Source organism: Dipodomys merriami, unplaced genomic scaffold, assembly GCF_024711535.1.
Source record: "Dipodomys merriami isolate MVZ:Mamm:240054 unplaced genomic scaffold, mDipMer1.0.p SCAF_3, whole genome shotgun sequence".
Lineage (NCBI taxonomy): Eukaryota > Metazoa > Chordata > Mammalia > Rodentia > Heteromyidae > Dipodomys > Dipodomys merriami.
This window is the reverse complement of record NW_027204492.1, coordinates 114497640-114524296: the sequence shown is the minus strand read 5'-3', so window position 1 is coordinate 114524296 and position 26657 is coordinate 114497640. Positions and strand designations below refer to the sequence as shown.

Here is a 26657-nt window from a genome sequence, read left to right as displayed (position 1 = left end):
TTATCTACAGCTTTTACTGACATTGGGGAGCCTACTTATCTGTGCACCAGTTTTTCTCATCCAAAATTGGAGCTAATTATTATACACTCTTTCCTATTATTAAAGTGAGAAGGAAATGAATTTAAGTATACAAGTCTCACTAGATATCTGAAAATGATCCGGCAGCAAATATTAGCTGTGCGATAGTTGTTGTTATTATACTAAAAAGCAATTCACAACGGAATCTATTTTTGTTGAGAAAGAGTTTCCAATATTTGGAAAAAAGAAATATTACAGTATGCCCTTTCAGTAAAACAAAGAGATTTTATCTTCAAGCCCACCTAAGGTACAGCTAACTAATATAGAAAAGTTTGTTGTGTTTGAATTAACATTTACTTGATTAGACCCAAGACTTCATAAAATTAAATGATAACATAGAAAATTGACAAACTGAATAAGATTTTTTTTGGTTGACAGGGATATAAATTATTTCTTCCCAGTAGACAAACTCCCCATCAAATATTAACCATTTATGTCTCTAACTTGGAGATATTTCAGCATTCCTTTTTCAGAGATCATAAATATCTAAGTCTTAAGGGTTCACCTTTGGAGCAGCTATATCATATTGCTGATTACTTCATTTGTGAATTAAATGTTTAAAACCAACTCTTCATTGTGGACATAACTATGTTTTTAACTTTGAGAAAATTATAATTTCATAATATCAAGCCTCATTTTTCTCCCTCTTCTTTGAAGTCATGAGAGGAGGATATTTCATAATGCCAGGATTCTCATTAGAGGAACTGAAATTGTTCTGATATCAGAAGGCTAGGATTTTTCATAACAAGATGATTGCAATTAAGGAAAAGTTTCCTGTACTTCAGTGCCCAACACATTATAAATTAAATGCATTGTCTATACCCAACACACACACACACACACACACATCATTCCTGAAACATAATTCAGTAAAAGTAAATATGATAATACCTCCATATATTGAATATAAAGTATGACTCTTGTGGATATTGTATAGTTGTTCTCTTTATCCAGTCTGACAATCACTACCTTTAAATTGGATTGTTTGATCCATTTACGTTTCAGTTTTTATTGATTTGATTTTCATCTACCATTTTGTTTTGTTTGCTTTTTACACATCTCAAATACTTTTTGTTCCTGTGTTCCTCAGTGCTTTCCATTGCATCTTTCTGGTGTATCATTTTAATTCCTTTAATTTTAAGTGTTTGTTTCTTAGTTGTTCACCTAGGGCTTACAATACATATCTCCGTTTATTATTATGCACTTCTAATATACTTATGCATTTACAGTAAGTTACAAAAACTATTCCTAGATAACTCCATTCTCTACCCCTATTTTGTGTTATTGTTGCTATATGTATACTATCTATCTATTTATATATATATATATTAGAAACCTAATAGACTGTAATTATAATTATTGCTTTATACAGTCATAAGTCTTTTAAGGAAGCTAAGAAGGAAGGAAGGCATATATACATTTACAGAATCTGCTATATTAACTTTCCTACTTACCACATCTTGTTTATTTCTTCTGATGAATTTGAATTGGCATCTTCTGTTATTTTCTTGCAACCTATCCTTACATTTTAGCTTGTTTATTAGAAGTAGACTTTCAGTCTGTATGAGATGTAATAGGAAGTCTCAATCTTTGTTTTGTTTATACAGAGATCTGGAGAAATCTCCATGCCTTCCCTGATTTATTTTAATCTAAACCTCACTTTCAAACTAAGAATATCTTAGTCTTAGCTCTTTCAAGTATAGAAATGTAAATACTTCCTTATTACTATTTAATTTCACCCTAAATCCTTCTCTTATGAAATACTATTAAATCAGAGGTCTTTTTGTTGACACTATTTTATTGGACTAATTTCAAGGGTTTGTATAACTTCTTGGAAGGTCCTTTTACTTTTCAAGATAAACTGATTTTCCTAGGAAAAAGTAGAATTATTTTTCTCCCCCCTGAAATTTCTGAGAATTTTGATAAGCATTTTAATGTCAAAATATCTAGCTCTGGTGAAAAATCGCTTAGTTTCTCTAGTAGAAGGTGTGAGGTAGCAATATCTTGGCAAAGTCTATACATCACCTCTAGCAAATACAGTCAACTAAAAAGGTGAAGGAAAGGAGATGTTATCTATTCTTTGAGCTACAAAGAAAATAGTTCTCATGTTTCTACTTCTCATGGAAAAGCCACAGCAAGTAAACATTGAAGCAGTGCTTCCCACACATGAATGCATGTGATGGGATTTAATTATAACAAGGATTCTGATTTAGCAGGTGAGAGGTGTATCCAAGGTAACAGCTTCCATTAATACAGAATTTTCCAGGGCTGCGTGTTAGGTGTAGTTATGTCTGAAGCACAGAACTTCTGGCCATTTACCATTGCAACAGCAAACATTGTCCAAATCTCTGAGATTATTATAATCAAAAGTCCCATCTTGGGATCATTGAGACTGATAATCTAGTTTATACTTCTACCAGGCCTTATTGCCATAGAAAATAAGGCATTTTGGCTGTATAGAGTCCTTAAGGGAAAGTACATCTAGAGAGTGCAAGAGGCATCCCAAAAGGGTGTCCTGGCTCAGGTGTAACTGCGAGGACCCATTGGAAACACAGGAGGGAGTCTGATGAGTGTTAAAGAGGTTCCCTGATAGAAGGCATCCCTGTCTACCCTAGTCTCTTTAGAGCAAGGTTCAAACCTTAGAGTCCAGCCTCCCCAAAAGGGAAAGTGACCATCTGAAGCTGTAGGAGCTCTCTGGCATGGTACCACATCTACGGAAAGAGTGTGTGTGTGTCAGAGACTTGTAGAATAGAATACTCACCAGAAGCAGAGAAATGGTATGAGATCAGTGTAGCATAGATGCAGGGCCAGGCAATGGTGAATGTGGGAAGTCTGGCATGGAGTTCCTACATTAGTTCAGTCTGTGAAAAAAGGGGTGGTTAGGGTGTGAATTAGCACTCAGAAAAAGAAAAGTGTAGGGAATTCTGCATTCCTGAATCAAAGCCTGGTTTCAGCACCATTATGCAAGACTTAATTAGGTCTGCTGAAAAGAAGTTACTATGCTTTTCATTCAGCATGTTTACCAGTAGTGTTTGTAGAGCATTTTAGGAACTTTCCTCTGGATTATTCATTGACTGCTCTTTTGCCTGATTGTCATGAGCAGGAGTTGAGATACCTGGACTTGCCATTTTTCTTGTGTTTCTGCTTGTTCTGCCATTTGGGTATGATAGCCAACTCGATTCTGAACTAGAACACTATTTTAAGGCAAGCATCAACCAGAGCCCTGTAGTTGCACAGATTGTTTGACCTAATAAAAATGGGTACAGATACAATCTAGTTCAATAACAAACAGCTAGGGATCAATGGACTAAGAAAACTCAAGGAAGGGTCATTTGTGAGGAGAAAATAAGATTGGAAGGATGTAGGAAGGGAAAGTGAGAGAGAGAGATTCAGAGATAGGGCAGGGATAGCAGGAAAGAAGAGAGATAAAGAAAAATAAAAATAAAAATAATAAAAAATTTAAAATGAAACACTTAAAAATTATATAAGTATAAAGAAATGATTCTACAATTAATGGTGCTAAGGTTGGGAGTTTGTGAATTGAGTAATCAATATCTGAATTAAATATGCACACAATGAAGGATAAGGTCTAATAATCAAAAATAAGTATATATCTGGGGATGAATAGCACAGCAATTAAGTAAGACAAAAAAGAAACCTAAAAGGACCAAAAGGGAAAAGAGTATAGAGAATATTTTTTTAAAAAAGAAACAACAACAAAACAAAAAACAAACCTAAAATAAAAATGAAAAAAATAGACAACAGTTTAAAAAAAATAGGTAGAAAAAAGTTCTTCTCGGGGGTGGTGGGGGTGGATCTTGTGTCTCCCAAGTGTCTGTAACCAGTCTCTTGGTGGTGGAGTTTCTGGTTTGTTTGTGGTGTTTGGTTGTCCTGTGGCTTGGTTGGTTGATTTAATCGGTTAAGTGTGGAGAGGGCAGGGAGGAAGAGTGGCCACGGTGAATGTGGACGATGTGGACATTACCTCAGAGTGTGAGAATCTCTCATGGCCTGAAGGAAGCGTGTGGGGGCCATCCAGATGTGACCTCAGTGAAAGAGGAGGTAACTGCTCCCAGGTGTGCCAGTCACCTGGGCAACACAGGTGCTGGGTAGCGACTTCTAGAGTAGGGTACATGAGGTCTTGCATGAAAAACTGGGGTGGGAGGGGAGAGTCTATGTGCAGATTTGTGTACAGACTTGCACTGAGAAAAGTGGCATTTCCAGGAAGACCTACACTGGGGAGCACTTTTTTTTTTTTGGTGGTGGTGGTGGTACTGGAATTTGAAAATGGTTTTTTCACTTGTTAGTCAGGTTCTCTACTAAGTGTGCTATCTATTATGTGGTGATTATTTTTTAAGATAGGGTTTTACTTTATGACCCTTTGGAGCAGACTTTAATCCCCCTATTTGTGCTTCCCTAAGTCACTAGAATGACATGTACACACTTTCTTGCCTAACCATTGTGCTTCACCCATACCTAGGATGACAGGCACATGCCATTGTGCCATGTCATTGTCACTAACATGGAATGTTCCAAACTTTTTTTTTACCAGATTGTTCTCAAACTGTAATTTCCAGGTCTCTGACTCTCAGGTAGCAAAGATTACAACCATTGTTCCTTGCTGGAGGCACACTTTTGAGTAGCAAGGATTAGAGCACTCATTCCAAACTTTCTACATAATACAACCACCTGCAGAATTTTTTGAAGTTACTAATACCATATTCAGAGATTCTTCTTTAATGGATTATGATTGCAACAGTAATGCTCAGCCAAGTTTAAAAGTTAGAGTTGTAAGAAGTGTGTACAAAAAACTGATTAACTGTGGTTCAGTCAATACATCATCAAAACCCAGATGGTATTATTTCACAAGCTGAATGTCGTATGGCCAGGATAACCCATATGTGACTACCGGTTAAATCTGGTTTCCCTTTTATATAACTACAGCCAGATCTCTGTACAGCCACATCATACCAAGTGAGCTATCTGCTAGGGTCCAACCAATAAAGAGATGCAATCAGAAAATCTAGAAACAATTGAGAAACTAAATAGACAAGTGCACATGGACAGACTGTATAGAATGACAGACTTGTGATTAACACTGTTTGTCCAGAATGGTCAGAACTTGATCAGTAAGGCCTGTATCTCTAGATCTTGCCCATGTTTCCAGCTCAAGACCACAGAAGTCTAGATCTAATCAATCACAGAAGAGCCTCAATCTAATTACCCTGCTTCAGCAGCCTCCAGCTGGAACACCCTTGACAACTTCCTTTTTTCCATTATAAAGCTTTCCCATTCCTCTTTCTATCTTGGAGCGTCTGCCAAAGACAAGTGATGATAACTAGTGGCTCTGAGTGAATAAAGGCTTCAGTTCTCTTGTGGGTGGTCTTTATTTGTACACAATAATGAAACAGAGCCAGTCCGCTTTTTTTTTTATTATCACCATGCACCAGCAATTCTAAAATAGTTCAGAGATATAATTCCCCTCCAAGGCCAGGGTGGGCTTCTTCCATCACCCTGGACTCTTGCCAATGTTACTACTTTATAGGCATTTTTTTCCCTACAAGTTCTTAAAGCGAAGCTTTGTGTCCAGACTGCCCTAGCTCTCTGCATAGCTCTCTTCCTTCTGAATATGTTACTTCTCATGGTCTTAACTCCACGTGGTGAGGGCCTTTCCTTTCCTTTCCCAAAGGCCTTCCTCCAGCTGCCCAAGGTCACACTTCTTCCTGGGAGCTCACAGCCTTTAACTCACTCCTCCCATCTTTTCCCAGCCATGCCTCCATTGCAACTCCTCCTGAGCCTGGCTCCGAGCTCAGCTTTTCACTTTAGTTTCCTTGGTTCTCTTTCTTTTCCAACTAATCTCTGACCCAGTGAAAATGAAAATTCATTACACAATTATATAATTAACATGAGAGACACCAAGAGACCCTTATCTGTGGGGAAAAAATGAGTATGTGCATTCTCCCATTAGCAAAGTGTGGTGTTTGAACTCAAATGCAGTTAATAGGCTGCTTCACAAACTCAATGATCAGATTTTGATGGGAACATTGATCCCAGAGGCACAGTCTGTTTAAAAGGAAAAAAATAGCTTACGTTGTTCCTAGTTTTGCTTCACGCCCACTTGCCATCTATCCTGAGTCCCTGAATACATCGAAATTATTTGAATTTCTGGTGGGTACAGCTTTCACATGATGAAGTAAGAAGATTCAACCTATTGACTTTGTTATAAATCAAAATAAAGATTATTAGATAAAGTACTAAGAAAAAATGATCAAAGCCCAAGAAATAAAACTAGCAGAGTGCAGGATATTCTTTTAATGTCTTGATTGTGTGTTGGCTAACCTCATGGCTATACCATTATCTGTAAGACTACAGCTGTTTGCCTGGCTAGTAATTATTTGTTAAGGATTCCAAATTCAGAAGATTACATTTTAAGTTCTATATACTTTCTTTGGTAGAAATGCAAATCATTTCTGACAGGTAGAGAAGATACCCGCAAAGATTATAGTTTTATTGCCCTGGAAGACAAAAAGCATTTTTGTATGTGGCTGAGCAATCTTGTTTGAACAGTCTTCTTTTACTAGTGCCTATGAATACATGTTCTTCCAAGGTTTTTGTTTTTTCTTTTTTTTCTTTTTTTTTTAAATTTTATTTTATTTTATTTGTGAACACACTGTACAGAGGAGTTACAATTACATGGGCAGGATAATGCGTACATTTCTTACCAAGCATTGCAGCCTCCTCCTTTGTTTACCCTTCACATCCCTTCCCAGCCTCCCCCCTCCCCCCCAATCCCAATCCTTCTCCTTCCCCCCCCCCCCCCCGACGTTGTAAAGCTCGTTTTGGACATGACAACTTGTACTTCTCATTGTTGCAACAGGTCCACCTGTATCCTTAAACAACTGGTTTTTCCCCATCTCCTCCACAAGTTATACTGACATCAAATATAGTGAAAGCAGGGGTTATACTGTGGGGGAGGGACATACAAAGCAACAAAGAGATAATCTTATAAATGCGTTAGAAACACATGCATGAAAGAAAAAAACATTAAAATACACATCTAAGGGTTCATTTTCCTGACATCACATTATCTGACCTTTTCCGCTTGATTCATACATATTTTGAAACATCTTTATCCTCTTATTAGCTTAATACTAATGAATTGGATACAATCTTGGATCTTAGACACAATTTTATCTTGTTGGAAAATGGTGTTTTGTGGTCAAGCATGGTGATCTACATCTTTAAATTCAACTTCTTGTGAAAAAGATTAGAAGGATCATTCATTCATAGCCAGTCCAGCCAAAATGTTAGCAAGACTCCACCTCATAAACAAACTAGACATGGTAGTATTAATATACTACTGCATATGTTTGCAGTCCCAGATACAGAAAGGTAAAGATTAAGACCTCACTCCAGGTTGAGCTGAGCAAAAATATGAGACCCTATCTGAAAAACAATTAAAATGAAGGAGTAGAGCAAAAGCTATGAGCAAGCAAGCTGAGCAAGAGCATGAGTACCTGTATTTAAGACTAGTAGGAAGTGAGGAGGCTGAGTCCACCCAGTGCTGAAAAGCCTAAAGGTGAGAGGCCATTCATTGAATGCAGATGCCTAGCTCAAGGTGAGCTAGGAGGGCTCTGCTTCAGAGAAATGCAGATGTCATAGCCTTAGGAAAGCTTTGCATGGAGAATGCTCTGTCTGATTCTGCCTTGATTACCTCCCTAAATGGCTTGAATCACCTGCCTCTGAGTAGCCTCTAAGTAGAAGGTTGAGCCATATCATCCCTAGATGGAAAAATTCTGCTGGTACCTGAGCTTGTACCTGATCATATCCTAATAAGGTATCATTTTGCTTAGCCCCTACTCAAGCATGTGGTCTTTGTGTTTACAAGCTTTCAAAGTGTAAGCTCTGTTCTGGGTTGTAGAGCTTTGAGATGACAGTCCATCTATAGAGGCAGGCCTTTTAATAGTAGCAGCACACACAAAAATAGTGTAGGCTGTGAAACTACAACTGTTAACAGCAACTCATAGAAGGATTAGAATGGCTACACATATCTGCCTGCCATGGTTAGCTCCTACATGTACAACTCTTTTCAAAGTGTCATTTTCTTTTTTCTCTTTTCCTTTCATTTCCTTTCTCTTTCTTCCTTCCTTTTGTCCTTTTTTCCTTCCTTCTTTCTCTTTCTTTTCCTTTCTTCCTTCCTTCCTTCCTTCCGTCCTTCCTTCCTTCCTGCCTTCCGTCCTTCCTTCTTTCCTTCCTTTCTGTTTCTTCCCTTCTTTCTTCATTATAGTATTATTGGAGTTTGAACTCAAGGCCTTGCATTTGCCTGTAGTCTGGCATTTTGCTGGTCAATTGGAGATGAAGATGGAGACTCTTATTGTTGTTGTAGTTATTATTATTATTATTATTAACTTTAAGAAGTAATACAAAGTAATACAAATACTTAAGAAGTAATACATTGCACTCAATTAATGAGTGCAATTCAGGAGAGTTTTCTGCCAAATTTGGCTTTGAATTGTGAGCCTCCAGGTCTTAGCCTTCTGTGTAGCGAGGCTTATAGGTGTGAACCACCAGTACCTGACTGGCAAGTGACACTATTAACTTTCCCTCAGGAATCAGAGGCCCAGGAAAGCTTTCCCCCAACAATTAATTACCAGAGGAATTGGAAAATATTAATAGTGTTTGTGGCCTCTGACCTTCCTGGTAAGGTCCTGGTGGAAGGTGTTGTTGGCATGCAGTGAAAGCAGACCTGAGCAGAGGGCCAGATGATGGGCAACAGAACTAACCTAACATCTCCCAGACTATCAGTTAGAAAAAAATTGCTTTTTTGAAATAATAAAAGCATAAACAATCAAATGGACTTGTATCTACCTCAAAGGCACAGCTATTTTCTAAAAAAATGGGGATGGTGCAGTCCAGATGCCCAGTGAGTACCAATATGAACCCCAAGAGAGCCTTTTGTCTCCATGAGGACCACAGGACTTACTGTAAATTTTTTTGGCAACAAAATATTTGAACAGCTGGGGCCCTATATACTTATGACCCTGACTAGTTTTTACAAATGAGTCTCTTTATTTTCCCTCTCAAAAAGTAGGAGATCATTTCATGTTTTTATTTAATTAAGTTCCACTAGGTCAGCCAGCCTATTTGATTTCTGGCTTGTTATCTGACAAAATTCTTTATTATTAACTATGTGTTTTTCAATTGCTTAATATATTTAAGTGGCCTTTTCTAACTTCAGTCATCTCATTATTTGAAGATATTATAAAACAGGTTTGGTTCTTTGTTATAGTATTGGCTTTTGGGCTGCTGTTTACACTGGTCTGGTCTTTTATATTTATCTGGCTCTAAATTAAGTGTCTCAAGAAAATAGATAGGTTTGGGGGCGTAGCTAAGTGGGTAGAGCTCATGCTTACCAAATGCAAGGCCCTGGATTCAGTCTCCAGGACACACACACACACACACACACACACACACACACACACACACACACACACACACACACACACACACACACACTGAAAACTAGAAAGAGAGAGAGAGAGGAAAGAATCAGGTTAACATAGACAGTGTTGCTCTAAATCACTCAGATTTCAACTCTGATGGAAGTTTTATGGTTTAGTTTGAAATACATGACCAAATAGGCACATAAATTAAAAGTCTCTAGCTGGGTGCTGGTGGCTCACACCTGTAGTCTTAGTTACTCAGGAGGCTGAGAGCTGAAGATTTCAGGTTTGAAGCCAGCCTAGGAAGGAAAGTCCATGAGATCTTATCTCAATAAACCATGCAGAAAAAGCCACAGAAATGGTACTGTGCCTCAAGTGGTATAATGCTATCCTTGAGCAAAAGAAGCTCAAGGACAGCCTCCAGGCCCTGATTTCAAGCCCTAGGACTGGCACACATAAAAAGTCTCCATCATATTCCCCAAAGGACTACACATAGAGCTCCCCTATGAACCAGCAATCCCATTTCTGGGCATTTATCCAAATGGTCACAAACAAGGCCCCACTAAAACTACCAGCACAATGTTTATCACAGCATTATTTACCATAGCTAAGATATAGAACCAAACCTGATGCCCCTCAGAAGAGGAATGGATCAAGAAAATGTGGTATTCTCTGCTTCCATCAGAAAGAATGACATTGCCCCATTTGTAAAGAAATGGAAGGACTTGGAAAAATCATATTAAGTGAAGTAAGCCAGACCCAAAGAAACATAGATCCCATGGTCTCCCTTATTTGTAATAATTAGTATACATCTAGGATAATCTTAGCAGATGAGCAGAATAGCTCAATAGCTATGTACATATGATTATATATGATGATACTAAGTGAAATGAACTCCAAGACATGGACACAAGAGGTTTTTCTTTGTTTTTGTTGTTCTCAATGTACTATGAGATTTCCTTTTTCTTTTGTGTTTTTCCCCACTATGGTTTATCCCCTGTTGTTACTGTGTTCAATTTTGGTACCCTGGATATATTGTATATATATTTATCTGAACTAGGCAAGGGAAGGGGAACAACAGAATGGTGACACTAAGGACAAATGGGGAACCTATGCAACAGCGATACTCATAAGAGAATATGTTGGAAATGATCTGTACAACTTGGGGGGGATTAGAGATGAGGGAAAGAGGAAGAAAAATGAGGGAAGGGGTAACAAGATGGACAATAAATGTAACCACTACTTTACTTATGTAATTATAACCCCTCTGTAATCACCTTGACAATAATATTTTTTAAAAGTTTCCATCACTAAAAATACTCAGTCATTCCATATTTTGATAGTTTTTTTAACAAAAATGTTTTGTGATTATTAGCTAGAAATGCAAAAGGATGGTTTAGGACCTAGAACAGTAGTGTTTTTTTTTGGGGGGGGGGTCCGGTTGTAGGGCCTGAACTCTGGGCCTGAGCACTGTCCCTTAGCTCTTCAGCTCAAGGCTAGCGCTCTACCACTTGAGCCACAGCACCACTTCCGGCTTTTTTCTTTTTGCTTATGTGGTGCTGAGGAATCGAACCCAGGGCCTCATGTATGCAAGGCAAGCGCTTTACCACTGAGCTACCTTCCCAGCCCAACAGTAGTGTTTTATTGGGTGACTTTTCTTAAACAATGAAATCCATCTAAACTGTCCATTTGTACATATATTTTTTTCCACATTCTAAGAATTTACCCATTCTTGAATAAATCTGTTAGTCAGAGCTAAGGGGCAGAGTTTGCAGAGTGTTTTATTACAGTTCTGCAGGAACAATAAGTCTTTCTATTCTTCTTCTTTGAAAAGGTCTCCTGAGTAAGGGTCTCCCTACCCTGTTTGTGGTCAGTCCCCAGATCCGATCCCTGTCACTCTATTTGTTTTCTGCTTGCTTTCCCTGGCTCCTCCTTTCCCCACATACCTCCATTATTTGTTAGGAAAGAACCACAGGGAGGAATTTAAAGGACCTAAATGCACAGCATTTTCCTTAAAAGGCTTTCACACTAGTTATTTTGCAATAGGTTTTTTGAAAAAATCTTGAGAGATTGCTATTTCCTTTCATTTTCCAGAGAACTCAGTGTTCAAGGTTACTTTTCTTGTTGCACATAAAAGTTTGGGTCTGCCTTACCTCTTGTTTTCAAGTTGCTCTGTCACTACTCATTCTGCTACTAGAAACTCTTATATACTGCTTCTAATGGGATTTTTGAGGAGAAATTATCTATTTCCTCAGATTTAGTCCTTCAATGGGATTAATGAGCCTCTCATAATTTTCCAGACAGCTCATTTATCTGCAATACTTGAAAGTTATTCTCCCATAATAACACACAGTTAATGAAAATGAGTGGTATAAAATCAACATCAAATGGGGAGGGCTCATTAAAAAGGCTGTTTTGCTATTTAGAATATGTGGAATCTCTAGTCTGTCCCCTCTAATTCTGTTGGCCCTCTTAGGGCCCAAATCTGGCCCCAAGTGCCCATAGATCTGAGCCCCAGGGCACCCCAAGCTCCTTATTAATGGCAGTCTTTACCTCTGAGAAACCTTTGAAATAATAATATTGGGTCTAACTGGTGCCATCTTGGCCTCTGGTGATAATAGAGAATTAGGTTTAACTGGTGCCATCTTGTCTTAATGGTGGAGGAAAGTCAAGTCCTATCTCCCAGGTGATACGCATTCCTGAATTCCTAGAGGCAGGGGTAGGGACATGGACAATAGATTACTGGACCTGCCAGCCTTGGATCATGAACTCTCAAGCTCCCTATGACCCTGCCTCCTGATTGGGACCCTATTTAGGCCCCAACCAGCTCAGGCACCATGACACCACGCCTCATGTCTCCTGGCGCTCCTCTGGTCATCATGGTGTCCCACTTTAGCTCTCCATTGGAGTTGATCTGGTTTGTTGATATTGTTTCTCTGCTCTTTCTTTCCTCTCCTACTCTCATGTCTCAGTTTTCTACAAGTGTTAAGTGTATTCGAGGGGGCTGTGGGTCTTTGAGACAAGATTCCACCTGCAGTCCTCAGTTTTCTAATGAAGATTTGCTCAACCTCTCAAAATGTGGCTTCTTTGTTTTCTTGAGTCTGAATACCCATACAAGACCTTTTGTACCTGGTTTCCTCTCATCCTACCCTGAGGCCTAGAAGAAGGGCTTTAACTTTTTCTAGATTATATTGACTAATATGATATCCATGAGCCACACATATCTATAGGGCGATTGAATGTGACTAGTCTGAATAGAAATGGGCAGAAAGCATAAAATTCACCTGAAATTCTAAAGGCTACCAACATAAAAAGTGAAGGGATGCCAACTATGTTGATGTTTACGTTCATTATAGGTTGACAGTATTTTACATAAGCTGGCTTTAATATATCATTGAAGTTAATATCACCAAATTCTTTTTACTTTTTAAAAAAGTATAGTCACACTAGAAATTTACCATTCCACATAGTTGAAATTTGTGACTTTTTATTCTCATGGAGATGTGCTGCCCTGGATGACTGATCATGTCTTCAACTTTGCTTAACAGCCTCTGCCTTTGCAGAAGATGCCATTCATTTGTGATGGCCTCTTTCCACCTCTATGGACTTGCTGAATACTTAGTGTATCTCTAATTTGGGCTTAAGTTTTCTCCACCTTACTCCAGTCTATCAATCAAGACGATTTTAGAATATATTTAAATCAAAACAATATACCACTATTACTGTTGTTAAGTGCTTTGAGGCCCTGAATCTATCCATCTCTCTCTTTCTTGTTCATCATATATAAACTCTATCTTTACATAGGGGTCTTCCTATGTTGCTCAGGATGACCTTGAACTCTTAAACTCAGGGACACTGACCTCAGCCTTGCAAGTATCCCAAACTACGGGTGCATATCAATGTACTTGACTGACTCTTTTTATTTTTTAATAAAAATAAGTTGCAAATAATCTATAGTCTATTGAGGGAGTAGCAATTATAGACAATTATGATAAAATGAAAAATGTCTAGTATAGATATGTGAACAAGATATATGAATATATTGTAGATTGTAAGAATTTCATGAATTCTGCTTATGATTATCAGAGGGAACACAGAGAAGCCCTGGTGAGGCTTTCTGGCAATGGGGATAGAAAGTGCTGCTTCAGATCAGAGGCCATGGAAGGTAAGGCTCTAGAGACCTTGGTGGAATGGATGGTGTCAATTGCATAGGAACACCTGATGGTGGTCAGTGTGCATGCATGGATGACAGAACTCTGTGGGGTTGTGGGAGGTAAGGCTGTAGTCCTACAGACTTACAAAGACAGGAGAGAAGAGTTTTATTGGCCACCATGGTACAGGACAGGGCACAGAAGCTTTTCCAAGAGAGTGTTGAGAGATTACTGATCTATATCCCCAAGCTGTAGCTTAATTCATTTATGCCCACTGGGCAGTGTTGAGGAAGGAGCTGAAGAGCTTATTCTGGATCAGTGGCATGGTTTGCAAACCTATTCTTTGATGGGAAAGCTGCTTTTGCACTGAAACATTGAGCAGAAACAATGACCTAGTTCACCTGCCCCACAGCTCACTTGGCTTGCCAAGACAAAGGGCTGGATGCTGATTAAAAGTGAAAACTTGTTCTCCAGTAAATATGTTACTTGCCAGAATCTTCTCTCCGCATTTCTGTGACTAGGAATCCTGGGTAGTTAGTAGTTACAGAATGCATACATTTTCTTTCATCTTGAGACCCAAAGACAAAATATGGGAAGACCTTTGCCACCTTAGAGTATTGTAGACAATATCCTGTTGCTCTTGGGAGACCTTAGATGGTCATCAGCTACATGGCTACCTGTCTAGTACTGTGACTCACACATCTGTTTTCACGCTCATATGTAGACAGGGAGAGAGAAATGCCTTATGCTCAAAATACCAATATTGGGGTTTAGCTTCTTTTCTTTTTTTTTTATTGTAAAATATCATACAGAGGGGTTACAATTACATGGGCAAGATAATGAGTACATTTCTTATCAAGCATTGTTGCCTCCTCCTTTGTTTCCCCTTCCCATCCTTTCCCATACCACCCACCCACCCCCTGCAGAAAATTTAGGGCAGCCTCTCTCTACCAACTTGAGTCCTGAGTGTTGATTCTCTATCAGATTGTTGGCTCTGGGGATTACCCTAGGTACTAAAAACAACAGCAACAAAGGGCCACAACCCCCAGAGATTCTGATTTAATTGGTCTGAAGTTCCATTTGCTTTTTTATTTTGAGAGCTCTTTAGGTGATTCCAACCTGCTGGCAAGGTAAAAAAAAATCACTGGGTTAGATTTTCTGACTATTTAGGGTTTTGGTTTGTTGGTTTGTTTTGTTGATTAAAGTGGGCAGAGGGCAAACTGTGGTCAGGGTTTGGGAAAACTAATGAGGAAGTACAGATTAAGTAAAAAATGTCTAAGGTGTGTCTAAAGGTGAAAACTTAGGGCTGCATCATTTGCTCCAATGGGGCAGAAAGAAGCAGCTGCTGATCTCCTCTTTCTCTAAGGCCAGTGGTTCTCCAATAAATTTATCCCAGAAAGGGTGAATCAAGAAAATGAGCATTTCTTTGTTTACGTCTCTTTAAGTTTGTTTTAAATTGACACTTTCCCCCCTTCCTCTTCACAGGCCTGAAACCAGTAATCATCTGTCTATCACCTGACTGTGAGTCAGCAAAGAACCCCAGACTCTGAGGTCACTTCCTCATCTGCTGAGGTCACTTCCTGAACTGCCCCAGTCATACCTCCCTTGGACAGTGTGAGACTGCCCCAAGGCTCTGAGATCACTTCCACATCCCTGTGCTCCAGCCTCCCACCTTTCCCTATATAATCCAGCTCAACACAAGTCTCCTCTTTGTTTTCTCTTTTTCCTTCCCCTCTCTCTCTGCATGCCTCCATCTCAAGCAGTTTGCTCTCCCCCAAATAAACTCTTTTCTTCCTGAACCATGTGGTGATTTCCTTTTGGCAAACCTTACACTATCTATATCTATATCTATATATCTATCTATATAAGTAAGGTGTACAGTGTGATGTTTCACTATATATGTGTGTATATATTAATACATGTATAATGATCCCATCAGGGTATTTACCATATTCATTACTTTGAGTAATAATCATACTTTTGTGATTTATTGCACAGCAAGATGACTGTTGTTGATCTTATATTGTATATTTCAAAGTTGTATTCCTAACAACTCTCAGGTGATGCCCCTAGTCTCAAAAGGGCAATGGCAAAAGGGATTCTTAAAAAGAAAAGAAAAGGCAGTAAAAGGCATTTTGCGGATCATCTAGTTTGTCCCTGGTGCCATGACAGACCTGGGAATAAAGAGGAGCAAATACCCTGTAAGTTGGCAGTCTAGAGGCATAGACAGTTAACATTTTTGTTGGCTTTGTGGAAGGAACCTCTAGGTTCCGCTGAGAGATGAAATTAGAATGAGTTGTTTTACCCTAGCATCAAAAAGCCAAACTCCAAACTCAAACTTTCCTTGAATTCAGCAGTCAGCTGATGTCATAGGGTAAACAGTTAGCCCAACTTTGAAAGACAGACATAGGTCTGCAGGGACTGATAGAACATGAACCCATGTCCACCTAGATCAGGTGTAACAGGATCTGGGTAAGAAAAATTTTCTAGAAATGATTAAAATTTGTTTACATTTTTTATTGTAGTCTCACATAGATTTTGAACTACAGTTGAAAATCTATTCTGCCACCCTCAGTTTCTTCCAGATAACAGGGTAGCAGAGAAGGGGATGGATATGAAAAGAAGCCAGACGTGTCATATCAGGTTCCTCCCTGGACAGCTAGCTATAAGTCTCATTTAAGGTGTCAGAATGGCCAGTGGGAAGACCTCCACTGTAGAGAACCCATGCTTGTGTTAGCAAGATATCTGAAGCCCTATGATTGGGCCAACCTTAGGGATCAATAAACATTTTTTTTTGCTACAAATGTCTACCACTGGTGGGATTCTTCTTTTTTCAGATCAGGAATATCCACAGAGCTTTTCTCTCCTGAAACTATAAGTCTTGGTAAATTCACCCTGAGTTTTCTTTCAATAAAAGAAGCTGAGTGAATATAGTGTCTTTAAAAGAAGCTGAGTGAATACAGTGTCTTTAAAAAAAGTTCCAGTCACTAGCATACAATGAAATCTTTGCTACACATAAAAGAATTCTGAGATAAAACTGGAATGTTATTGGAAGATCTGAGACATAAAAATATTTTTGCTAGACTTTCTGAAGGCTTTAATCCTACCAATGTGTATCATTTTTCATTCCTGAAGACTTTTGGATAGCATTAAAAGAATTTAATGGAAAAAACATTCATCTTCCAGGAAAATGCTAATAACTAAGATTTACTTCTGTTTTAATGAGAGGCTAGGAAGGATCAGGCTAACTAGAGAAGGGTAATTCTTCATATATTCTTTCTTCTTTGTATCTTTTTCTTTTTGTTTTGTTTTTGACACAGAGTCTTACTGTGTGTCCCAGGCTGGCCTCAAACTTATGATCTTTCTGAGTGCTGGTATTACAGTCATGTAACAGTATGTCCTACTGTATCTTATTCTTCCTAGCTGTTTTGATTTCTCTCTGAAGCCCGTTATTGACTGGAAAGATACTCAATTCCCTTCTTCCTCTCAGAATCTATGTGGATGATTTTTACTTCATGTGACTCCTTTATTGCCTAAACCACCCCTATCCTGCCATTACTCAGCATACCAGGAACCCATAGAGGGATACAGGCCTTAAATTACAAAATGTTCTTTCCTTGGTTATCAGCATAAAGTAAACTTTATCAGATGTTTCACATTTCCCTTTGGTTATGAAGCCTTGGTATTTAAATGGTTCACTTTCAATTATCCTTCCCCCAAGCTAATTTTATTATTCAGAGAAGAATCATTTTTATCAGTTTTCCAGAGGTTTTATTTATTCTAATTCTGTCCCAAACTGAAATCTTAGCCAGATTTCCCATAGATTATCCCTGGATATATCAACTTTAGTTTAGATCTGGTAAAGTAGACTTATCATGTCTCACATCTTTCATCTTCAAACTAAACCATTGTGATTCTAATTCTCAATTCCATGTTTTGGTCTCCACAGAAATTACTGCACAATCAGATTTCTATTTAACCCTAAGACTCTTGGGACTGGCCAATTTCTCCATATCAGTGAATGATCCAGGCCCAAACTGGATATATTAAGCTGATATGAGACTCCAGTTCACCCTTGGTTTCTGCTCTTAGCTAACTCTAGAACTAAGGCTTGACCAGGACTGAGCTGTTATGCTGGGGTCAAGTGAAATAGGCCTGGGTTGAAAAGTTCTGGATTAAATACCCTCTAGCTCCCATATTTTGTTGGCAATTCAACCCTTTTGGTTGAAGGAAGTGATCTTTTTGGGCAGAAATCCCCTCACTGTAGGCATTCTTCCCCCAAGCACAGATATTCCATATGCTTCCTTGCACCTGAACACATACATGGATTTTCTAAAAGTCCCTCAATACCATCAGAATTAAAAAAGAAATCTTCGTGTCCCAGGAAAACAGATACATCTACATAGACAAATGCACTCAAAGATCAGTTGCAGAATAGTATCACTGTATGGGAAAGGGATTACACTAGTGAAATACTAAAGAGAAGTATTGGTGTCCACTTGCTTATTCTCATTAGGATTAAGCAGAAAGCTGTTTATCTACTGCTAGTCACATAGGGATACAGCTTGCCTTTATTTTTGAAATAGATTTTTGTCACACTTTCATATTTAGGGATACAGGATCTATGATCACTAACTCCCTGAGCCCCAATAAAAATGTCCTTTAAGGGGTATACAAGGGTTAAGATTCTCACATGTTTATCATTGCTTTAAGAGCAATGACATGGATATAGAGTAGAAGGACAAGAAGGAGAAGGAAGCTGAGAGAACAGCCAGGAAGTTGGGCTTAACAGCTGTTCTATTTTCTGAGCAGGAGGAATAAAATTAAACAAGAGTTACAAATACATGAGTGTAAAATAACAACAGGTCCAAGTGGAGCAGGGTGTCAGTGAGTCCCTATTGTTTGTGGATAAAGGACGATTAAAATGAGTCCATAAAAACTTCATAGAAGGCTAGGAAGGTGGCTCAGTGGTAGAGTGCTTGCCTTGGATGTATGAGGCCCTGTGTTCGATTCCTCTGCACTGAATAAACAGAAAAAGCCAGAAGTAGCACTATGGCTCAAGTGGTAGAGCACTAGCCTTGAGCTGAAGGCTGAGGGACAGTGCTCAGGCCCAGACAGAGTTCAAGGATATGACTGACCAAAAATTTTTTTTTAAAAACTTCATAGAGATGTATAAATTTAATTTATTCAGCGTGGCTTCTCTCTCTAAGACAGATTTTTCCAGTTATAGAATGTGTGAAGTATGGGCTTAGGTTCAAATAGTTCTCTATCTCAATGGATTTCCATTAAACTGACAGACCAAATGCCAATTTCTTTGTTATATCAGCCTTTCAACATAAACCAAGGTATATTTCATGATGACAGCAACTCAGAAGGCCACAAGGGCAGCTTCACAGGTCTGAGTGACATATCTACCTGCACTCATTGTGAAGTCTTCATTTATTTCTCCCTTGTTCTTTTTTCCACACCCAACTAGTATAAACCACACAATATGACTTCTGTTTATACCTCACTATAGAAAACCAGAGGAAGGTAAAGAGTCAGTTTGCTTGCTTTTCTGCGGAGCCTGTTGGCATCCAGGAATGGGAAACTTTTTTCTGTCAAGGGTCATTTGGATATTTGGAACATCATTTGCAGGCCATGCAATATTATCAATATTGGCAGATAAGCCATAGGAGCTACAGAAAGCCAACAAGAATCATACATATTATTCCAATAATTTCCCAGGTCTTATATGGCCCCAGGGCTGGAAGCTCCCCACCCCTACAGAGAGTAGGTCTCAACGGGGGAAAAGTCCTGCTGCCAAGACCTTTGGTAAATTCTCTTCCCTGGCCCAATGAATGCACTATTTGTACTAAATAAAATCAGTTCAATCACTTCACAAAATTATCAAATGCATACTATGTTCTAGTTGTCCTTCTAGGCACAGAATAACAAAGCTCTGCCCTTATGAAACATATAGTGGAGGGAAAGTGAACAAAGGAAAGGGCTAGGAAATTGTAGGGGCGGTCTTGGTAGTGCAATTTTAAAGGCATTGATCCAGAAAGGTAATGTTTACAGAGATATTTGAACAAAGAACTGAAGCAGAAACACTAGAGAGCTAGTCTGGGAGACAGTCCAATGAAGATGAAGTGCTGCGCAGAAAGGCTACAGTGGGAAACTCTGCCCTGGCAGGGACAGGTTGCATGAAGGCTAGGATGTCTACAGGAAGTAAGAGAGGGGGTAAAACAGTTTGAAATTGTCTTAGTCACTTTTCTAACTCTGTAATCCAAGATCACCATCTGAATAGCTCCAAAACAATAGGTTATTTGGATCTTGTTTCTGGCGGCTGCAAAGTCCAAGACTGAGAAGCCACATCCAGTAAGGGTCTTCAGACTCAATCATAACTGGCAAGTGAGCTTGCCTGAGACCGAGAGAGAAAAGTGGGGCCAACTTAATTCTTTCTTAAAAATCAGAAATCCACTCTTGCCATAATTAACCTACTTCTGTGATAACAACATTATTTCATTCACAGGGCAAACTGCTCAAGATCTAATCACCTTCTAAAGTTCCTACTTCTTCAAACTATTATAATGGCAATTAGATTTCAACATGAGTTTTAGAAGGGACTGTCAAATTACAGCAGAAATCTTAAGTAGAAATTTCAAAAAGCTTTCTTTCTCAACACTATTCTTACTGATGAACATTGTTCTCTCCTCAGCTTAAACAAGCAAAATGATTTGAGGCATTAACCATATTATTACTAGAAATTATGAAAACAAATAATAAAGCTCTATCTTTGCTATTACATTGATTATTACTGTTATTCTGATAGGGTAATCATCATGACCAATAATAATACATTGGATTTGAATCATCATATTGGTACGTCACCTCACATGACCCTATGATAAAATACCTGGATAAGTGTGACTTTTGCATTTTGTAGATAAGGACATTTGTAGATGTATTATATGACTTAGAATCTCACATTATTTTAGCTAAATCCCAATATCTGGAACAACAATATCTGGAAACTTGCTCAGAATGAAGCCAGATAGGCTAGGGGAAAAAATGAGCAATGATCAGCATACAGCAAATATAGGAGATATTCCTTCATGTACTTCCTTTAAGATTAAGGGAGCAAAGTCATTTAGGGGAAAATCAGACAGGATTACTTAAGGAAACTGAGGCCTGGTGAAGGCAACTCAAAACTATGGTATTTCGAAACATAGAAGTGCCATCTTTGCCTCAAAGAGGGACAACAGGATGCATTCCCTCCTCACCCCAAGAATGAACACTTGTCTGATAGGATGTATGCCTTCCTGAGAATGCATTGCTTCCCCAAACTTAAGCCACCTCCTACCCAAAATGCAGATAGATAGCAGGGTGCCTCCTCATCTCCAGAATAAGGATCTGTTTTATGGCAGGATGCATTCTTACAGGGAAACTCAGAAAGTAACACCAGGTGTGATTAGAACAAAGACAAAGCATGAAGCCAGACCCCCTGCCTTTACTCTATAAGTAGCCCAACAGCCGAAGGAGCTGTGCGTCTCTCTACAGCTTTATCTCCCTGTGAGAGCACCCACACTCTGCCCTTCTCCTTGCCTGTTGTCAGTTTTCTGTCTGTCTGACTGCTTGCCTGCTTGTTTACTTACTCAATAAAGCTCTGCCAAGTTTTCAAATTCTTAAAGTCAAGGACCCTAAGTGAAGAGTTCGTACATTTAAAGGGCAACTTCACTAAACCTCACCTCCATCTGGTGACAAGAACATCTGGACTCTTTTAAGTCGCCCTTTAAGAAAAAGACTTGCAGCTAAAAGAGACTGGTTACCTAATAAAGAAAAATGTAAAACAAACAATTTCTTGCAATGGTATATATCATAGTAAAAAAAAATGAGAAGCAAACTATAAGCCTCATAGTAAAAGATTGATATATGTAGTAGGCAGAACATTAGCTGTCCAAAGATGACTGCAACCTACTTCCTGGACCTTGTAAATATGCTTCTTAACCGGGCAAAGGAGAATTAAGGTGGATGGTGGAATGAGGTTACTAATCACAGAGTCCTTAAAAGTAGAAGAGGATGATGTAAGCATGGGAGAAAGGCATTGAGAGATGCAATGTTCTGAAACGTAGGCTTCTAGAAGCGAGTAAGGTCAAGAAAATCAAGGGTCTCGTCTAGAAACTTTAGAAAGGAACTCTATGCTGCTACACACCTGGATTTCAACTCATCAAGAGACCCATGCCAAACTTCTGACCTCCACTACAGTCAGCCAATACATCTGTGTGTGTTTTAAGCTGCTACATTGATGGCAGTTTATTATAGCAGTGAGAGGAAGGCAATAGCATAATTAATATGGAGTCGAGGCTTTGTCTTGTAAACAGTAAATGACAGGTGTGAAGCCTATGTTCCAACATAGAAAATAGTTAGGTTTTACATTTAAAAAGCAGTGTTCAGACATGTGTATGCAGTAAGGTTAAAACTATGCTTGAAAACCAAACAGTTGAACGGCTGTAAAACTTCAAAGTCTAAGAACATATAAAACCATGAGTAATATAGGTAGGGGAATGATACAGATTCGTTTTTCTTTTCCTTCCGTTTTTACATCATTTCCTAATTTCCTTTGATGGACAGGTATGTATGAAGAATTAAGTTTTAAATGGACATATATCTGTAGTAAAAGAGCAATATCCCTTTTCATATTTTTGAAGTAACCAATAGAGAAACACTTCTCCTTTTTAGTAGCTGCCACCAGCATTCCTATGTAGGGTGGGACCCATCTTAGTTGAGAAGTTGAAAAGAAGCATTGTTAAGTTCAGTGAGAGAAGAAAGTCACCTGGCTTGGGTGTTGAGCTCCTGCTCAGATTTCATGTTAAAGAAAGGAGAGGGAGGAGCAAGGGGGACTGGGAGTTCCTAGGCCGGAGAAGGTGGAGACCAGGCTGCTTGGAGTAAACATTTGAAGGGAAATGTACACCCATGGCATGTTTTAAAGGCAGATAGGATGTGTCCCTGCCACTTGGATCTTCAGCAAAACTGCAACTTATCCATGGCTGATTGGATTTCATGAGGAGACTAACAAAAGGAGTAAGATTACATCAAGATGACTCAGGGTTGAACTAGGCTAGCCCTGTGTGGAGGGGGAGAAGAAGATTAGATGGGAGTCATGTTCCCTCAAAATATAATCTCAGCAACCATTGGTATGCCTGCCCTGTGGCTGGCTGTTGAACTCCCTGCTCACCTCCTCCCCTTACCAAGTGCTTGCTGGCCTTGATGTAGTACATGGCCTATTGCAAATAAGCAAGTGATTGCAGAGCTATTTTCCTACCTTGAGTTGCATTTTCTAAGCAAGAATCCAACCCTTGGTTTACCTGAGATTTTGCCAATTAGTTGCAAAGCATCCACTAAGCTGCTCCCCTGAGAGGCTGTGGGAGGTGTGGGAGGCCCCTGGCCACCGTTCTTCCCCAGGGGCTGAGCAGCAGCAACTAGTTCTTCAGGATGAGATGCTTTGAGAGGCAGGGGCCTACAGTTAGTTATTCAAAGGCATCATGGTGTTTGGTCTGTCCTCAAAATCCCAGAAGAGGATGGGAAGGTGGTATTTGTTAGAGGACTTCTTGGGATTCCATATCCCCCAGGATGCCTTTGAAAGGCCAACAAACTGGATCCTTCCAGACACCCCGGAACTTGCCCATGACTGAACACAAGGAATCTTCCCTTGAGCTCCTCTGGGCCAAATTTAACTTTATACACTGTTATCTCTTCACTTCTTGGGTTTTCTCCAGTCTTGTCTTAAGAGCACCATATACCAGAAGGCAATCAGTCATATGATATCCCAGAGGCCTTGTGTCTAAAGAGGATGGCAAAATTCAAAAGAAAATTGGTTGCAGTTGAGTCTACAAACTTTCTACTTGCTAAGGGCATAGGAAAGGGACGCAGCTTGTCTTTCTTATTGTGATGCTAGATCCCACAGCAGAGGGAGGGAGGAATTAATGACAATAATCCATTTTCACACAGACCATGTTTGTGTGTGACTTGATCTCTACGTGTATGAAATAATACAAACCCACAGAGAGAGAGACACTCTCTACATCCTAGAAGTATACGCAGTAAAGTATTAGGGATTAATACCACAGAGAGACAGAGAGAAAGAAAGAGTGATTGCTAAAGTGAACTACTTTTCCAGTCCTTGTCATTTTTATCATTTTTCTTGTGTTACGTCTCCCTGCCATAGGTGTTCCTAAAGTTAGAGACATTTTTGCCCTCTTCTAGTAAGTGTGAAGGGATACAATTCACAAACTAAATTTACTTGTGAAGGATTTCTGGTCATTGTTGCATTGTTTTTCGAAGGTGTTAGGTCACCACTCACTTCTTATATTTTATAGTTCCCCCCCCCATACATATGCACATAAATAAAAGTGAAAGTTCACTCTCTGGGTCTTTCTGGGTCTATGTCTCTATTTCTCTCTCTTTCTCCCTCCCTCTCTTTCTTCTGTCCCTCCCCCTTCTAACCTTCCCCTCCTCTTTCCTTTTCTCCTTCACACTACCCATGTCTCTGTCTTTACCCTCTGGGATAATTCTGCCTTTCAAGGGTCACTTCTGAAGTTTCCTCTACTGGGAAATTCTGCAACTTGCCTGACTGGTTCTTCCTCCCTGCTGTCCAGAGTTCTCAGTGTTCCCATCGCACCTTCTGATTAATCTGTTGAACCTCATTTCTGTTCTCTCCCAGATTGTGAGATTCTTGACAGTGACACTATATCATGTCTGTATCCACAGTAGCTAAGTCTTAGTAATAGCAAACAATAAATATTTGTTGTCTTGAAATAAATAGTACCAATATTCTCAGCTTTAGGAGTTAGTTCAGAAATAGTTACTGCACCATTTAAATGAAAACAACACAATATTGTCTTGACTTGGATCACAGTATGAATGTGTTTTTCCAAGTGTTTTGGCTTGTGTTTGTAATTTGGCATCAAGGTTGATCTAAACATATTTAATGACATCAAAGTATGAAACTCATACTGTCATCTGTATGGAGACAATTAAGACTAAGGTGGGAAACAATTATACAAAAGAGATCCTGCTCTAATCTCTTTTCTTTTTTTTTTCCACATAATTTTTACTTCCATTGTCATAGGAGCTCTTTGTTCCTACCAGATTGAAATGGGAATGCTATTTGGGGTAGTAACATAGTTCTGGGAAAAATGTACTGTCACAAAAAGCACTGGAAATGATCTCACCAATCTGCTATCCATATGACCTGTATTCTGGGGTCTATTCCAGTAATGAAAATAAGTTTGCTTTTTTTCTGGATATATTCCCTCAGCTGGGACTCTGTCAGCTCTCTCTCCCCATGCATGTCACAGTGCTTAGCACAGAATGATAGTTCTCTTATTACTGTACCTCTACAGTCACCTCCTGTCTGCAGAAATGGCTTAGGCAGCAGGAATAAATGAAGGATTATACCCAGCTGCTCCACTCTCTTGTTGACAAATGACTTATCCTCTCTGCAACTTGGTTTTCTCATTTGTAAAAAGTGAATAACAATACCTACTGTATAGGGCTGAGAGAGCCATGCGTTGAAGTTTCTTTACCTAGCCAGGGTCCTGCACATAGTAGTTCTACACTATCTGGTTTCCACTTGACATATGAAAATCATACATTCCCAACCACATTGCTAACTGTTTAGATTTATTTACAAACCATTACTTTGAAGAGATTATTTTTCCAATCCAAGATGTCACTTACAGGTTGGTTTTATCATGAGAGATCAGATTTGTTATCTGCCTTCCAGAGCCTCATTTATAGTTTCCTCTAAGGCTGCTGAAACAAAGTGTCATGAACTGGGTGGCTTAGAACAGAAATCGAGTCTCTTACAGTCCTGGAGCTAAAAATCTGCAGTCTCAGAGACTCTATAGAATCGTTTCATGCCTCTACCCAGCTTCTAATGATGGCCATAACTCTCCAGTAGTCCTTGGTTTGTAGCAGCATCACTCCAATCTCTACTTCTGTCTTTATATAGCCATCTTCTCTCCATGTGCCTCTCTCTCTTTACGTGGTTTTTCTCTCTTTTTATAAGGACAGAAATCATAGTGTATTAGGCTTAGTCTGATGCCTTTATTTTAACTTGATTACATCCACAAAACCCTATTTCTAAATAAGGTCACATTCACAGGTAGTAGGGCCAGGACTCCAATCCTTCTGAAACCACTTCTTTAGGGATCAGTATTCAATCCATAACACCAATCAGTAGAGAACTTGCTATCCCCAGCTAGTAGGAATAGAAGGAGATGTGTTTCAGGAACAGCTCAGCTGCAGAGAGAACATTTTCTTCACACAAGGTCAAGTTTCTTCCTGAGCTGATCCACATTCAACATTAATTATTGCAGGGATAAAAGGCCTGGCCAACTGCCCAGCTCTGGATAGCTCTGAAGGGTCATTCCAGCTCCAAAGTTCCCCTGTGGAGTAATAGAGGCTGCCTGTGCCTGTATTTCTTCTTCACTTCTCTCTCGGGTTCTTCTTGCCTCTATCCCCAACTGTTCACAGTTGTTGATCTTTACTGTCTTTGTAGTAATCTATATCTTAAAGTCTATTGCTTCCTGGAGAACAACCCTGTGCTAGAGTTATGGAAAGAACTGAGAATCTAGCCAGGTGCTGGTGGCTCACGCCTGTAATCCTAGCTACTCAGGAGGCTGAGATCTGAGGATCACAGTTCAAAGCCAGCCTGGGGAAGAAAAGTCCAGGAAAGTCGTGAGACTCTTATCTCCAATAAACCACTCAGAAAACCGGAAGTGGAGCTGTGGCTCAAGTGGTAGAGCACTATCCTTGAGCTGAATTGCTGAGGGACAGCACCCAGGCCCAGAGTTCAAGCACCATGACCGACAAAATAAAAATAAAAATATAAAAGAAAGAACTGAGGCTCTGCTGCAACATTTTGTTCACCAGAGCTGTCACTTCCTGGGACTCAGGAAATCCTAATGTGTTGACTAGTCAGTTGTACAAAATTGACTGTGTG

General features: G+C 39.3%; 1 long non-coding RNA gene across 1 annotated transcript in view; it reads right to left on the bottom strand.

The window, feature by feature from the left end:
- Positions 1 to 2848: 2848 nt before the first annotated feature.
- The window catches only part of LOC138840492 (uncharacterized), a 95027-nt gene continuing 71218 nt past the window's right edge, over positions 2849 to 26657 (bottom strand). Inside the window, exon 4 of the long non-coding RNA XR_011376085.1 lies at positions 2849 to 2939. This is a non-coding gene — a long non-coding RNA (uncharacterized lncRNA). The remainder of the gene's footprint in view (positions 2940 to 26657) is intronic.